This window comes from Gracilinanus agilis, chromosome 1 (assembly GCF_016433145.1).
Source record: "Gracilinanus agilis isolate LMUSP501 chromosome 1, AgileGrace, whole genome shotgun sequence".
Classification (NCBI taxonomy): domain Eukaryota; kingdom Metazoa; phylum Chordata; class Mammalia; order Didelphimorphia; family Didelphidae; genus Gracilinanus; species Gracilinanus agilis.
This window is the reverse complement of record NC_058130.1, coordinates 385,763,102-385,779,404: the sequence shown is the minus strand read 5'-3', so window position 1 is coordinate 385,779,404 and position 16,303 is coordinate 385,763,102.

The window sequence follows — 16,303 nt, the reverse complement described above, 5'->3', positions numbered from 1 at the left end:
CATGACTTTATTTATTATTTTTATATAAATGACTTCTTAAAGTTTACATTTAGCCTGGATATCTTCCCTTAATGATGTCCCTGACTTTCTAATTGCCTTGGCTCCTGCACCTGGAAATTCCTTTGATACTTCAAATTTAGTTTTTTTAAAATTGGTAGAAGCATGTGGTAGAAGTAAAAAAGACTGAACTCAGAGTCAAAAGGACTGTGCTTGAGTCCTAGTTCTGACACATTAATTGTATCCCCAAGAGCCAGTCATTTTAGGTCTATGGGCTTCAGTTTCCTCATCTGTGAAATGAGGGGACAGAATAATGTGAGTGTCCTTTATAGTTCTAAGACATGATCCTATTCCATAGATTTGGACTTTTGGAATACAAACAACCCATTTATGGTCTGTGGCTTTGTAAAATGTATTCAAAACTTGTCTCTCCTCCCAGTTTCCCTATTTTTGTTGATATAAATACTTTTCTTCTAAGAGCCCAAATGCAAAGCCTTGGAGTCATCTTTGTTTCTTCCTTCTCCATTATCCCTTGAGAAATCACATCAAATCTACTTCCAGAATATTTTTCACATCCATTGTCTTCTCTTTCCTTACATTGCTGTTTAACCCTAGACTATCATATTACCAGCTCTATCTGGTCTCCTTGCCACCAATTTGTCTTCTTTAGGTCTATCTTTGGGAAAGCTACCAAAAGTATCTTCTTAGTACACAAATCTATCCAAGTCATTCTCTTGTTCAAAATCCAGTAGTGATTCCTTAATAAATATATGACCCCTTAACTTAGAATCTAAACACATTCCAACCTACCTTTGCCATTTTATTTTATTCTCCTCCATTTAAGCTCTCTACATTCCAAACAGATTAGATTACTAGCTCTTCAGTGATCTTGCCTTGTTCTTACTCTTCCCTATGCTTTTGTATAGGTCGTACCCCATGCCTAACTTTTTTCTTATCTGACTTGAAATCTGTTGGTTTTTTTCTTTTAGGGTTCAACTTGTGTATTGTTCTTCTACAAATCTTTTCCTGATGCCTCTACTCCCATAAAGAAGTGATTGTTTCTTTCTAAAATTTCTTATAGGGGTTTGTTTTTGTTATAACTTGCCTTGTATTACATTTACTTTCATATATATAGACCTGTCCATTAAATTGCCAGGACTGGCAGAATATGATAAAGGCAAAGACTTCCACATATGTTTCAGTTTTATCTCCCAGGCATATAACATATGACTTGCACTGTAGGCACCAAATAAGTGTTTGTGCAATTGAGTTTCAGTGTCATTATGCGTTCCCTCCCATCCATTTTTCATGTCTATGCCTGGTAAATACAAATATCATAAAGAGTAACTTTCTCATAATATGAGAATTTAAAGCCCAGATATACCTCATCCAAGGAATAAAAACATATTTCATAATTATTTCATCATTATATTATGAATTGTTTTCTGCACTATTTGGTAATGTCTTGGCCAAAGTACTTATTTATAGCTGAATGTCCTAAACTATAGACAAGAATTAAGGTAATATGAAATAAAAATAATGATAAAAATATTTTAGTATGAAAGAATATAGTTTTCAGGAAAGTTTTAGTAACCTGTGAAAGAATCTGGCTCTTTTGTAAAAAAAAAAAAGGTAAAAATAACAATGCAAATCTGCTCTACAATGGGACTAATAAAGTCTCTAACAGCATTAGAATAAAATAACAATTTTAATTACGATAAAAAAAATTAGACATTGACAAGTCTGGTAGAAAGAATGGCCTCTCTTCTAATTTTGCATTAATTTTGCTAATCTCTTGTGGGGCTCAATTTGCCTCAGCTTTCTCTATTTGTTTTGTTATTGAGGGGGTTGATTCCCCCCCCCAACATTATTCTAGCCATATTAAACACCAAAAAAAAAAATGTATGAAATAGTATTCTTGAGACAGTCAACAAAATATGTGAATCAAGACTAAGAAATAATAAAAAATTCTGCAATACAGATAAAAACTTTAATTAAAGTACTTGAATAATTTGTGATGCTACAATACAGTGATACTCTGATTAAAAAGAAAAAAAACACCTTTAGCCTCCAAATATTGTACAATCCAGAATCTAATTTCTAGGCTTTAGGTGATGAGCTTCGTGTGTGATTGAATATCAGTACCAATATCTAATTACTCCAAGTAGAAACAAACATATTTAATTGAATATTTTATTCAGGAGTAGCACAGCATAAATTATTAGACTATTTTAAATACCTATTAAAGACTGAGTAAGGAAAATCTGAATTAGAGATATTCAAGTCTTAAATACCCCTTTTGGTTTCTTGGTTTATTTTTTACTGTTATTTGGGCCTCTCCCAGATACCCTAGCCTCAGGCTACAATCTCTTCCTTGAAGCCCCTATGTAACTGGTCAGTTGTTCATCCTTTCCTATACTCCCTAAAGTGAATATAAGACCTAAAGTTCTTCAGATGAATAGAAATTCCCATTCCTTGTACATTTTCCTGGAGACATTTTTCCTAGAGTCCTAGAGCTTAGCTCAGTGTGGTGTTGTGCTGTTGTTTGTGTTCATGACTTTGGGTGGTGGCCATAATAGTACTGTCTCTTTTACCCTAATTAAAGATTTATTCTTCTATAACTACTTTGGTTATTCTCTGTTTTTCCATGTTAACATAGCTAATAAGAGTCTGAGGCAAAATTTGAACTCCAGTTTTCTAGACTTCAGGCCCAGTGTTCTACCCACTTGCATCATTTGTACACTGGAGAAAGGCTAAACAATGACTGTAAGATAAAATTATTAAAGCTGTAAATGTGTTCCAGAATTATTTTGCTCTTCTAATAGATTATCCTTCCCAACTGTTTTTGAAAAATATATTGAATAGCATCAATATTTTATCAATATCATTTGGTCAGGCTACTATGGAAAAAAATAAGGCATGTTACTGTTTTTATTCATTTATTGGTGAATGTATTTCACTTTGATTTCTGATGTTTTTCTCAGATTTGTGAGCATAATTGACAATTTTGAAAATGGGTTTTATAAAAAAGTCTTAAGACTAAAACTCAAAATAAATTATAAAAAAATTCAACTGACTTTATTATATAAAAGATTTGTATAGTAGAAAATCAAAATAACTTTTTTATTTTATTTTTTCATTTTCTTGTGTGATTTTGATTTTAGTATTCATGAAGAAATTATCAAAAAGGACAACAATGGCGGAGTGTTTTTTGTTTTGTTTTGTTTTGTTTTGCTGGGTTCACCAAAAGCTTCTGAAATAACTTAAATCAGTAATTCCCAAAGTGGGCGCTACTGCCCCCTGGTGGGTGTTGCAGCGATCCAAGGGAACAGTGATGGCCACAGGTGCATTTATCTTTCCTATTAATTGCTATTAAAATGTAAAAAAAAAATTAATTTCCAGGGGGCTAAGTAATATTTTTTCTGGAAAGAGGACTGTAGGCCAAAAATGCTTGGGAACCACTGGCTTAAACAGTAGTCATATCTGTGAGACTAAATGTCTTTGCTACCACCTTCTGGCAAAACAAGGAACAATTAGTGATATATCATAATTAGTTGAGTTTTGTTTTTGTTTTTTTTTTTAGTTTCTTCAACATAAACTCTATCAAAGCATTCATTATGTTGGTCCTAGATAATTGACAGGTGCCACTTCAGTTAGGCATATATTCCTATTTTTTAAAAAGATATTTGAAATTATTAATCATAAAGAATTACAAATTTTGTGTTGTAGTTATTTCTGTAAAAGAAACTACATAGGAACAAGGTCTATGTTGTTGTAGCAGAGCTTGATGTTATCTGGTTCAGGAGGGTGCCCACTTAAAAGTATTAATTACTTGGATCCAACAAATCTTGAAAAAAGTAACGGATTTTATTAGGTCAAATGGCCAGGAGGCAAGTACAGGTGAAATCTGACTCGGTTGAGAAGAAGGAATCCAAGATTTTTATACCTTAAAGGAATAAAGACTATGTGCCCAGAAAGGAAGGTGGGGAAGGAGACAAACAAGGGGGACTGAATGGCATTCTTTTGTGAGGTGCCTTGGTGTCTGGGGTACAAGCATAAGTATACATTGTTTGTGATAAATTAAGCCCTGATCATAAAGGTGGGTGAGTTGCATAGCTTAGAGAATCTAATGGTGTTTGAGAAGCAAACAGAAGGTATGCATCTATGCTAAAACTAAGGGAAATGCATCTAAGACAGAAGGAAATGCATCTCTTGGAGAACTCTTTGGTTGCACCAGGGACAGCTTTGTTCCACCACTTGCATTCCTGGGATCTGGGATTGAGGAATTCCTCACATATTCTTTCTGACATAGGATTCCTCTAGACCTGGGGTCCCAAGGGACCCTGCAACCCCATTACAATGTCTCATCTAAATTTTCTATATTATCTAGTACTTGAGCTGTGCTAAGGAACAGAGACTTAACATGCAGTTATTCAACTGAATGGAATTCCAGTGACAAAGAACATGAGATATTTTCATCTTTGAAAGAAGACAAAGGCTTCACCCAAAGGAAAGTTTGGAGTGTTTCATAATATTACCTTTATTGCTTGTTACCTTCCTGGCATAGAGAGTTCATTTGCTAGCAATAGTTAAACTCTTGAGATAAAAAGATGAAGTTTCACAATGTAAGAATAATGCAGGACAACCTAGATGCTAAGAGAAGCTTCAGAGAAATCCATAAAATATCAGTCCTTACAGAATATTAACTATATAACCCTGTATTATGGAGACAGGACTGAATAGTAATTTCTAGTTTAATAGTTGTTCAACTTCATAATTGAAACAGTTTTCACTCCCAATAAATGTTTGTTTAATAAGTATAAAAATGAATCAACAATAATATATGGTCAGCTGTGAATGACTTAACTATTTTCAACAAGGCAAGGATCCATGACAACTCCAAAGGACTCATGACAAAAAGGAATATTCACTGCCATAGAAGGAATAGAGTCAATGCAGACTGAAACATACCCTTCTTCACTTTATTTCCTTTTTTGATTTTTTCTCTTGGGTAAGCATATATGTCTTGTTTTACAACATGATGAACAAGGAAATATCTATTATATGATAATATATGTATAACCTATATCATATTATTTGTCTTCTTGGGGAGAAGAGAAGAATGAAAGGGAGATGAGAAAAAAAATGAGAGATTTTTTTAACATATCAAATATGAGAAGTTGTTTCTCTTGGATAAGCATATTTATTATAATTTATTAGACATTTAGAATAAACCTTATTTTTCGTTATTAAAATTGTTATGTTACTAAAAAACTGAAATAAATGGTAACTCAAAAACAGAACAAACTTTTATTAAAAATTATACTTTACTTTTTTATTTGCAAAGTCCTATAGAAGAGAATGATTTTGCTTTTATTGTTTAGTCCTGTCTGACTCTCCATAATCCCATTTGGGGTTTTCTTTGACAAAGATACTAGAGTGATTTGCCATTTCCTTCTCCAGCTCATTTTACAAATGGAGAAACCAAGGTAAACAAGGTGAAGTAATTTGCTCTGGGTAATAAAGATAGTAATCTGAGGCCAGATTTTAACTCAGGAAGATGAATCTTCCTGATGCTGGGCCAGGTACTCTATCCTCTGTATCCCCTCCTTACCCTGACAAGAATGATGGTAAATCATAAATAATATTATCTCATTAAACAGAAAAATGTGATGGAGAGAGAAAAAAATTTTTTTAATATCTCTGATATCAGAGACTACCACTTATTATGTGAGAAAGTAGAGATGGCATCAGAGGACAAATACAAAAAGAGCAACTAGACTAGACCCTACAGAGAAAAGTAGCATATAGTCAGAATTATCTTGAATCCCCAAAACTACATTATCCAAACTTCCTTCCTGTTTTACCCATAATTCTTTTTGCCTTTTGTATACATATGTCTTTATGTGGTCTGTATATAATTTAGGTTCGCTCTGCCATGCCCTCTCTCTTCCACGTGAATTGAATGGGGAATGTTCTCTGTGTTCTCTAGCTCTATAGTTAAATATTAATAAATCTCTATAAATATTATACTTTTGGAGATATTGATTGTAAAATCCACAATTTGGCGCCTTTACAAAGGGACCCTAGAACCTAACCTACAGGTAAGTAGGAAACCCCCTCTCTACCCAGTCTCCTGGGCTTCCTGCCCATATAAAAGGCAGGAAGTCTCTCTGGGCCCCCCCTCCATCTACTACCTTTTGGATCCCTTCCCCCCCCATCTTTCCTGTTCTCCCTTCTCTTTCCATCCTTTCTTCTACCTCCTCCTTCCCTCCAGATCCCTTGTGGAGCTAAGCTTCCCAGCTCCCCCACTGAGCCCTCCAGCAGGGCTCTTTCCCACCAAATCTCCAAGCTCCCTGCTTCTGCTGCTTTTCTGCTGATTTCCCCCCTCCTCCAATGCCTCAAGCCCTTGTGGGTGTGCACAGCAGTGCACTTGGCTTGGGGCTTCTCAGCTATCTCTAGCCACTGCCTCCTCAAGGCACTGCCTTCAGCCACTTCCGGCCCACCACCTGGCATTGCTGCAGCGACCATCCCTGCTTCTGCCACTTCTTCAGTGACTGGTAAGCTTAAAAGACTCCCTCTCCCTCTCCTAGCCCCAGTCCCAGTGTGAGGGGGGAAGTCCCTTTCCTTGCGGGGTAGCTGGTTACCTCCTGACCTCTGCCAGGATCTTTACCTTGGGAGGGAGGAGGTCCTGACCTTTTTCAGCCACCCCAGCTCCCTCCCTGCCCCAACTTGGGTTTCAAAAAGCAAGGTAACTGCTTCAACTCCTAGTTTTCAGCTGCGACAGCTTTTAGACACCTTTAGACCCCTGAGCAGCAAACCTGCCCTGTTTTGTAGCTATATCCTCCATTTTGGTTTCTGGAAAACCCAATCATGTCCCTGATTCCCACCCACCATTCTAAACACACCCCCAATTAGGAACCTTTACAGTTCTGGATTGTCTCCTTCTCCTTATGTTGCTTGGAATTTTCCTTTTTCAATTCTTGACTATTAAGTTACAACAAGCTTCCCAATGGAGAATGCAGCAAATTCAATTAAACAATTTCATGAATTACTTTCAAGGTCAAATGGCAAAGGAAGATTCTCTCCAACACATATCTGATTTTTGCAAAGCTGTTTCTGAACCACTAAGAGAAGAAAATCCTATTTCTCCTGAAATAGAGATGAAAGGCCCCTCTACTATATCTCAGGTGCAGAATCTCCTCTTTCAGACTCTGAACCACCTCTCTCAGTGCTCTGCAACTCCTGGCTAACCTTACCTCCCCAATCCTTCTCCCAATAGCCCATCCTCCCTTGTTTCTCCTACCCCACAACCAATCACAGCACCAAGGAAATCTTGTCCTCCTACTATACCTTTTCCTACCCATGCTGCCTCAGTATCCCCACAATCAACTTCTCCTACCCCAAAACCATTGAATGATTCCTATGAAGGCCTTTTCCCCTTAAGGGAAGTGCCCTCAATAGGATGCAATGGAGATGTGGTAAACCTAAGACAACATACACCTTTTACACCTCAAGATATAAAAGAATTGACATCTAATACTCCACTTTTGAAGACGAAACATATCTGGTAACAAAAAAAAAATGGCTGACATATTTTTCCAACATAACTCATCTTACAAAGATGTTGAAAATTTACCCAAGGTTTTTCTAACAGAATGTGAGAAAAATAAGATCATCTCATGTTAATAAAGTTCAAGGGTGCAATGCAACACACTGGCCATCTCAAGATTCTGAATGGGACTATAACAAATCTGAGAATTATTTGCAATTATATTGTTGTAGGGAGGCCATTATAAATGCAATGTGAGAATGCTCTGAAAATATGGATGCATAGACCAACTTTGAAAGCCTTAAACAATCCAATGATGAAACACCCTCCCAATTCATGGATAGGCTCATTGAGCTTGGGGTAAGATATCTTGACCTTGATCTTTTTAAAGAAAGAGATATTAGGCAAATAAGGCAACACTTTGTCCTCAACAGTTGCAAAGTGGTCTGGAATTATTTTAAAACACATTGCCCAAAGTGGCCTCATATGGATCTGGACAAATTGAGAAAAACTGCTGTGTATGTTTCTAAAGGCCTTAAAGAAAAACAGGAAGAGACTAATAATTTAATAGAAATGTTTCAAAAGAAACTAGACTAAGTAATACAATTGATAAACAACAAAGAGGGCATGATACCCAACCAATGGCACTTGCACCTCTTTAAGAATCTATCAGTCCCTTATATACCACTTCTGTGCAAAAAGGGGTCACAAAATGATGAACTGTAGGAATTGGAAACAAGCAATTAGAAATAACTTCAAAACTACAACTTTAGAAATAATAACAATTATGGAAATAATAATTACAATAATGATTTCAGGAATTGCAACTTTAGGACTGATAACAATTCTAGGAATATGGATCAGGCAATTGATAATTCATACCAAATGACTCCACAACAGTATATCTTGAGTGGAGCTTATCCCTGAACCAGTCAAGGTGCTAATGCTCCTCCATGTGGAACAGAAGGTGGTGCCCCTTAAACTATATTGTTTTTGTTGATGTTAAACCTTTTCAGTTTTGTCTCCTCTCCAAATAGTAGCAAAGAAGAAGAAATGGATTTTGAATACAGTGTCTGTCTACCCTCCTACTATCTTTATTTATACCATCCTACTTTTCCCATTGCAAAGCGGCCCATCAACCTGTGTGCAACCTTTGGAGACTTTAACATGCTAAATACTAATTGATTTTAAGGGATTTTCATAGTCCCATTACCTATAATGCTTGCTTTTGATTTTTGTGTAATAATATATAAGGGTCCATTTGGACAATGAAATAAAGTGTTGTAGCAATATTAGAAATGTAATGGATGAAACATATAGAGTGTCAGTCTCGTGCCAATGGAAGTGCAAAGGTATTTCTAAGGGCCATGATACCCCTGGATGACTCCCAAGAGGGAGTCTGCTGAATGATATTTTAGACCCAAAGAGTAGTTTTATCAGTAGTACAGAGGTTTGTGTTTTGGAATTCATTGATACCCATCTCCTCCAACGTTGTAAGATTTGCTAGTTGTAAAAGAACTTGTAGCATGTATTTGTCACACAATGCATGTGACTGATTGTACCCTCTATTGATAATGAATAATTGCCTGTACTTATTATAACTGCCTGTACTACTTATATTTGACTATTGATTATATTTGACTATTTTTTTAAACCCTTAACTTCTGTGTATTGGTTCCTAAGTGGAAGAATGGTAAGGGTGGGCAATGCGGTTCAAGTGACTTGCCCAGGGTCACACAGCTGGGAAGTGTCTGAGGCCGGATTTGAACCTAGCACCTCCCGTCTGTAGGCCTAACTCTCAATCCACTGAGCTACCCAGCTGCCCCTCTGTATTTGACTATTGATTGTGATAAGACTTCCCTATTGCTGGATTTGTACTATTTTGTTGCACTGTATTTGGTTAATCCTTGTACTTGAACAACACATGTACTACCTCACAACAGTATATCTGTATTAGTGAACTATACTGACTTGATATGCCTTCTGTAACATTTCATGCCTTTTGAGATTTTTGTGTATTTTCTTCAATGTATTATTGCTTTATCTACTTCATTTGCACTCACACTGCAGATTATGGCAAGTTAAAGAGGAAATGAACCTTATTTTTTTGGAAATTAGCCTCTATACTTTGCCTCTACGTATGTGAAACTATACATTTTTAATATTTTTGTTTTTTCTTCCTACATGTGCCATACAGTATTTGATTTTTTCTCTCATTTTTTTACATTTGAAGCACATGTCACCAGTATTAAAAAGATTTTTTTACTGTTTCGATTTTTGCAATAAGCTAAAATGTCCATTTGCCTAGCATATAAATGAATACCCCAAAAGCTTTGGAATATGGAAACCTGCCATTGGTTACTTAAATATTATGAGATTTTTGATCGATGAATATGTCTAATCCAAGGAGAAATGGAACACAAAGGAGCATAGAAGTTGACCTTCAAAGTGCCAAAAAAGCACAAAAAGGTAAAAGAAACCAAATCAATCCTACAGATTGATGACATTCTGCCCAAAAGAGTACAAAGACTTGATCATGTGTGAAACTGGAGTTGCGGTGCTTAACATATGTTAAGATGTAGGACTTCCTTGTATCACACTCTATATCAAATATACAACATCGATTGTTCTGGCTCCATTATCCCTGAAAGTGAAGAAAAGGATCAAACCAAGAAATGCTATTTCCCATTTGTTTCGAGATCTAGTCTCTTTTTCTATTTCTTTCATGATGTGACAACTTACTGTAGTCTAGGCTGCTAAATTGGGTTAGTGAATGATTGTTGTTGAAAAGCTTAAGGGACATGGATTGCTATAAGAACCTGTTGTGATTTGTGAATTTTTTCCTTTTTCCTAGATTTTTTTTTCACATTTTTGATATTCTATATTTCCCTCAGAGGTCATTTTTCTTTTTTATTTCTTTGGATTCTTTGATGTTTTTGATAATTCATTCATATACCTTATGATTTGATCATGTATCCCCTATGTGATTCTTATGTGTATCCCTGTATCCTCCTCAGGGGGAATGTGTTATTATTCTCTTTAGGGAGGACTATGTTATTGCTGTGAATTTTGATTTGAATTTGACCCTAATTTAGAACAGAAGACTACCTCCCAGAATCCAGAAGGCACCATGAAGAAACCTTCAGAGAACACCCGCTGCACCAGAAGATCCAGAGTGAACTTCAAGATATGGTGAATTTGAACTTTGGGAGGATTGAATGCATTTATTTTGAATGGACACTCTTATGCCAAAAAGGGGACTGCCCCCAATTGGCTTTTTGTCAATGCACCTAACATTGGTTTTGTTCTTTCTCCCTTTTACTTCCTTTTTATCCCCAAGTTTTTGTAATTTCCCTTTAGAAACTGTAATGTTGTATCTTCCTCTAGTTAAAGTTATAAGTTAGCTATGTTTAAATGATCCACTGGAGAGACTAGTCTCCCAAAGGATCACAAGGGGGAATGTATAGTTAGAATTATCTTGAATCCCTAAAACTACATTACCCAAACTTCCTTTCTGTAATATCCACAATTCCTTTTGCCTTTCGTATACCTGTGTCTTTACACAGTCTGTATATAATTTGGGTTCGCTCTGCCACGCCCTCTCTCTTCCATGTGAATTGAGTTTGAACATTCTCTGTGTTCTCTAGCCCTCTAGTTAAATATTAATAAATCTCTATAAATATTATACTTTTGGAGATATTGAATATAAATTTTAAAATCCACAGTAGTTTGCTTTGAAAGTATTATATTTTGAGAACAGTGACTTCTTGATTCTCAAGTTATCTTAATTAGGAAAGAATATTAAACACTTGAAAAAATGGTCCTTATTACTAAACCACAGAAAGGCAATTAAGGAAAAATCTGTGATAAATATGCCTACATTCCTCTACTACAAAATCTTTATTGGAATACACACATATCAAAAGAATCCTTGATGTACAAGAAAATTTTAAAACAACATTTTATACTAGACTACATCTTTTGAGTTCCACAATTAATTGAATGGAACAGAGAATACAATATTTAACTATAAAATATATTTGATTCTATAGAAGATGATGTCTTTATAAAGACTGTCTTCCAGCAATACAACTTAGTTTAGCAATCCTCTTAAAATTAAGTGATACACCAAGAAGGAGAAGCTTATTTCTCCAAAGGTATTTGCTATTGCTTTAAGGAATATTCACTACAGAGACAGGAATTCATTTGGTAATTTGCACAGATTGTAATTTCCATTCAAGAAAAGTCTAAATGGTTCACTTTCCAGTATATCAGAGAAGAGTTTTGTTAGATACAGGTTGAACCATATGAAATCTAAGCTTCCTTCCACCTCCTAAAATTTTAATGGAATGGTAGGAGAACCACAGACAATGGTAGTTTAAAGGAAAGAATGAAAGCCACCAGGATCTTTAGCTAAGTTATTTTGCAGATTTGAAAAAATTGTGCTTATAAGAGAAAAACAATGGAGAGATTTTCTTAGAAAAAATAGTAAATATATAAAAATAACATATGTTTTATGGACTATGATACAAAAACTCTACTCCCAGCTCCTGCTTCCCCTCCTGGCAGGAACTGAAGTCTCCTCTAGAGATGATTGGGGAAAGGAGGTGCTAGAGAAAGCTAGCCCTATCTCTCTTCTAGTCAGGCATACATAACATCCCATACTACATTGGCAGATCACTTCAACCCTAGAACTTGCAACTTATTATTCATCTCTCTAATTGAAGAGCTCCTCCCATACCTTCCATTTAAGAGAATAGAATAGAAGAGAAGAGAATAGTACTATTCTGTCTTCATACAACTTTTGTTTATTCAAATGATTTTTGATAATTATTTTTGAGTACAAAGTGTCTCTTTGATTGTTTGATTGATATAGTATTAAAACTGCAAATTTATTTAGGAAATATTATGAGTATTTTTTTATCACATCACATCCCAGGCATGAGCATGGAATATTCCTCAAACAATTTAGGTGTTTTCTATTTCTTTAAGAAGCACTTGGTAACTGAATCTATACAAATCTTTTAGGTGCTTTGGCATATTGATGCTCCAAATATTTTATTCCTTTTGCAGTTATTTGGAATAAGATTTCCCTTTCTGGCCAGTTTCCTGGAATTTGTTATTATTGTGCAGAAGTACTGTTAATTTGGGGAAATGTATTTTATACATACAATACTGAAGCTATTTTTTTAATTACTATATAGTGATTTCATAGGATTTTGAAGGTAAATAATCATGCTATCAATATACTCATTTACATGCCTTTACTTCTTTCTCTTGTTATATTGTTAACATTTCTAAAATTATATTAAATAATAATGGAGAAAGTGAGCATTTTTGCTTTATTCCTATATTAATTTCCAGTATGTACTATTGAATGATGCTCATTGCTGGTTTTAAGTGAATATTTTTTAAAACTATATTTTGTATTTCTAAAAGCATTTATCTATACTTTTTAGGGTTTTTAGCATTGTGTTGTAAGATTAGACCTGATGACCTTAAAGCCATCATGACATTTTTTTCCCTTAGGGAGGCTATAAATTTATAGAACAAAATCAGAGAAAAATACTGATAGTTGGAGGCAGAAATAAGATGGTGGAGTAGAAGCAAAGAAATCTCTAAACTCTGAGATTCCTTTCTAATCAACTTTAAAATAAAATTTTAACCAACTTTAAAATAAAATTTCAAAATGAATACCAGAGAGATAGAACCAACAAGGAGACAGAATGAAGCAATTTTCCTATAGAAAACAACTTGAAAGGTAGGCAGAAGAGGGTCTGGTTCACTAGGGTGAGAGGGAAGTAGAGTGTGAAGCAAGGCCACACCAAAGAGTATTTGCACAAGTCAATTGCAAGTTCCTACCCCTACCCCATCTATTGCTCCAGGACCCAAACTAACTTTGAGACCCTGAGACCCTGCCTAAGCCCACAACAGATCCTCCCTACACTCACCCATTGAAGTTCCAAGTCATAGAAGAAGCCTGTAGTGAGGTACTATCCCTAGCACAAGGCAGTCTGCCCTGCACCTGACCTGTGTAAACCCAGAGTAAGGCCTGGAGTTCCGTGAAAGCCCAAGGTGAGGGAGGTGCCAAGCTGCAATGTAAGGTAGCTCATAGGGTTCTGAGACCTGCAAGCCATCAGCACTCCTGGGGGGAGACTGAATCAGAAGTGGGAAGTGGCTTTCAGAGCTAGCCCACAAGCCATCATACCTCCTTGGAAGAATTGAAACTTGCATAAATCCAGAACCAGAGATGAGGTGTAAAAGGGAATTCTTTGTTCTCTCTGAGTTTACACTTGTGAAAAGGAATCCTTTATTCTCTTTGTCTATTTTGAGTTAACACTTTGGTTAATTTAAGTACACCTACTTAGTACCTCACTAGATTGTGAAGACAGGATTAACTCTCTTTTCTCTACTTTTGAATTGAACCAACAAAAGCTTGAACACCCTACTTAGCACTAAGTGGGGGAGCTCTCCACCCTTTCAACTCAATCAGTGAGGAAATGAGAATTCACACCTCAGTCAGCCAGGAATCTGTGAAATCTTTTGATGAGTATTCACCTCTCCAGAAGGTGAGAACTAGTTTCCACAAACACTGCCCCCTTGGCAGTGAAGGGAAATTTGGAAGCTGTGATTGACCCTTGTGAAAAGGTAAAGGGACAAGAAGCCACTATAAAAGGACCTGAATTTCTGGGGCTAGAGGAAGTAGCCTTCAAGAAGGAGCAGCTTCAAGAAGGAAGTGGACTTCAAGAAGAAAGCAGACTTCAAGAAGAAAGTAGGCCTCAGGTGTCACCTTCAGCTCGAGTCATCATCTTGACTTGCCTCTTGTAGGGAACTTGGGTGAATGGATAGCTGGCTTTCCTTTCCTGTCTTCTGGAGAGAGTTTAATTTTGGTTGAAGGTCAATAAATCCTGGCTGAGTCTAGCACTGGAACAATATTTAGTTAGATAGGCTAATGCCTTCTCTATCTTTTTATATTTCTCTACTTTCACTCTTTCTACCTCATTTGTAAATAAAAGCTATTAAAGGTCATTTTGATTTTGAGCAATATTACTTTAAATTGGTGACTACCATATTATTTATAATTTTCATATGTTTTAGTCAAACCATTAAAATTTAATTCCTACAAAGGGTAATAGCAAAAAAACCCTTGAATTTTTAAGAGAATGCCCCCTATAACCCTTGAGAATAGGGTCCACTGTTAAGATAAAAATAAAAGTTAAGGAAAAGGCTAGGAAAATGAATAAACATTAAAAACATACACACACCTAATCAAATAAAATAATTATGGAGATAAAAAAAGAGCAAGTCACAGATTCCAAAGAAAAATGTGAATTGATCACAGATTCTGGAAGAACTCTAAAAGGGTCTAAAAAACCAAATTAGAGAGGCAAAGGAAAATTGGAAAGAGAAATGAAACAATGTAAAGTAGAATTGGGTAAATGGGAAAAGGTATGAAAGTCCAATTAAGAAAGTAATTTCTTAAAAAGTAGAATTGACTAAATGGAAAAGGAAGTACCAAAGGTCATGGAAAAAATAATTCCTTTTAATCAAAATTGGGAATGCAGAGGTTAATGATTTCATTAGACATTAAGAAATAATAAAACAAAATCAAAAGAATGAAAAAATTTAAGAAAACATAAAATATCTCATTGAAAAAACAACTGACCTAGAAAATAGGTATAGGAGACTATTTAAGAATCATTGGACTATCTGAAAGTCTTGATTAAGGAAATAAAAAGCCTGGACATGATATTATAAGAAATTTATTTTTTTTAAACTGCCTTGATATTTTTGAACAAGAGGGTAAAATAGAAATTGAAAGAATCCAATCACCTCTTGAAATAAATCTCCAAATGACAACTCCCAGGAATATTTTAGCCAAATTCAAGAGCTCCCAGACCAAGGAGGAAATATAGCAAGCAGCCAGAAACAAACAAGGCAAATCATGGAGCCCAAATCAGAATTACACAGAATTTAGTAGCTTCCACATTAAAAGATCAATAGGTTTGGTATATGATATTCTATAAGGCAAAACTGGGTATATTCTTTTAGGGAGGAAAATTGTCATTTAATAAAATAGAAGCTTTCCAAGCCTTCTTGATGAAAAGACTGGAATTAAACAGAATTTGATGTTCAAATATAAGACTCAAGGCAAGCATAAAAAGGTAAACAAGAAAGAGAAAATTTAATTTACAATAAGGTCAAATTATTTATATTACTACATGGAAAGGTAAAAGATTATAATTTAAACCTCCCCCTCCCATTATTAGAGCAGTTAAAAGGAGTATATATAGACAGAGGATGTGGGAATAAGTTGATTAGGATGACATGATATGCAAAAAAAATTAAAGAAATGAAAAGTAGAATTGCACTGAGAGAAAAAGGAAGGGAGAGATAGAATGGGAGTAAATTATCTCATATACAGAGGCACCAAAAAACTACTACAGTGGGGTTCCGGGTTAAGATGGCGGCAGAGTAAGAAGCAGCTCTTAACCTCTCCTGACCAAAACACACAAAACTCCTCAAGGGGACATAAAAACAAGTCCAGACGAACGGAGGAACCCCACAACAGGGCACAGCATGGAAGGTACGTGGAATCAAGACATTTCCAGGCTATAAAGGGCTCTCGCTAAATCGCGGGCTGAGCAACCGCCCCACCCCCACCCCCTCCACACACAACATCTATACCTCCGAAGCCAGCTAAAAAGAAATAGAGCAAGTTTGGGGCACCCATCTAGTCATTGGCAGCTCCGG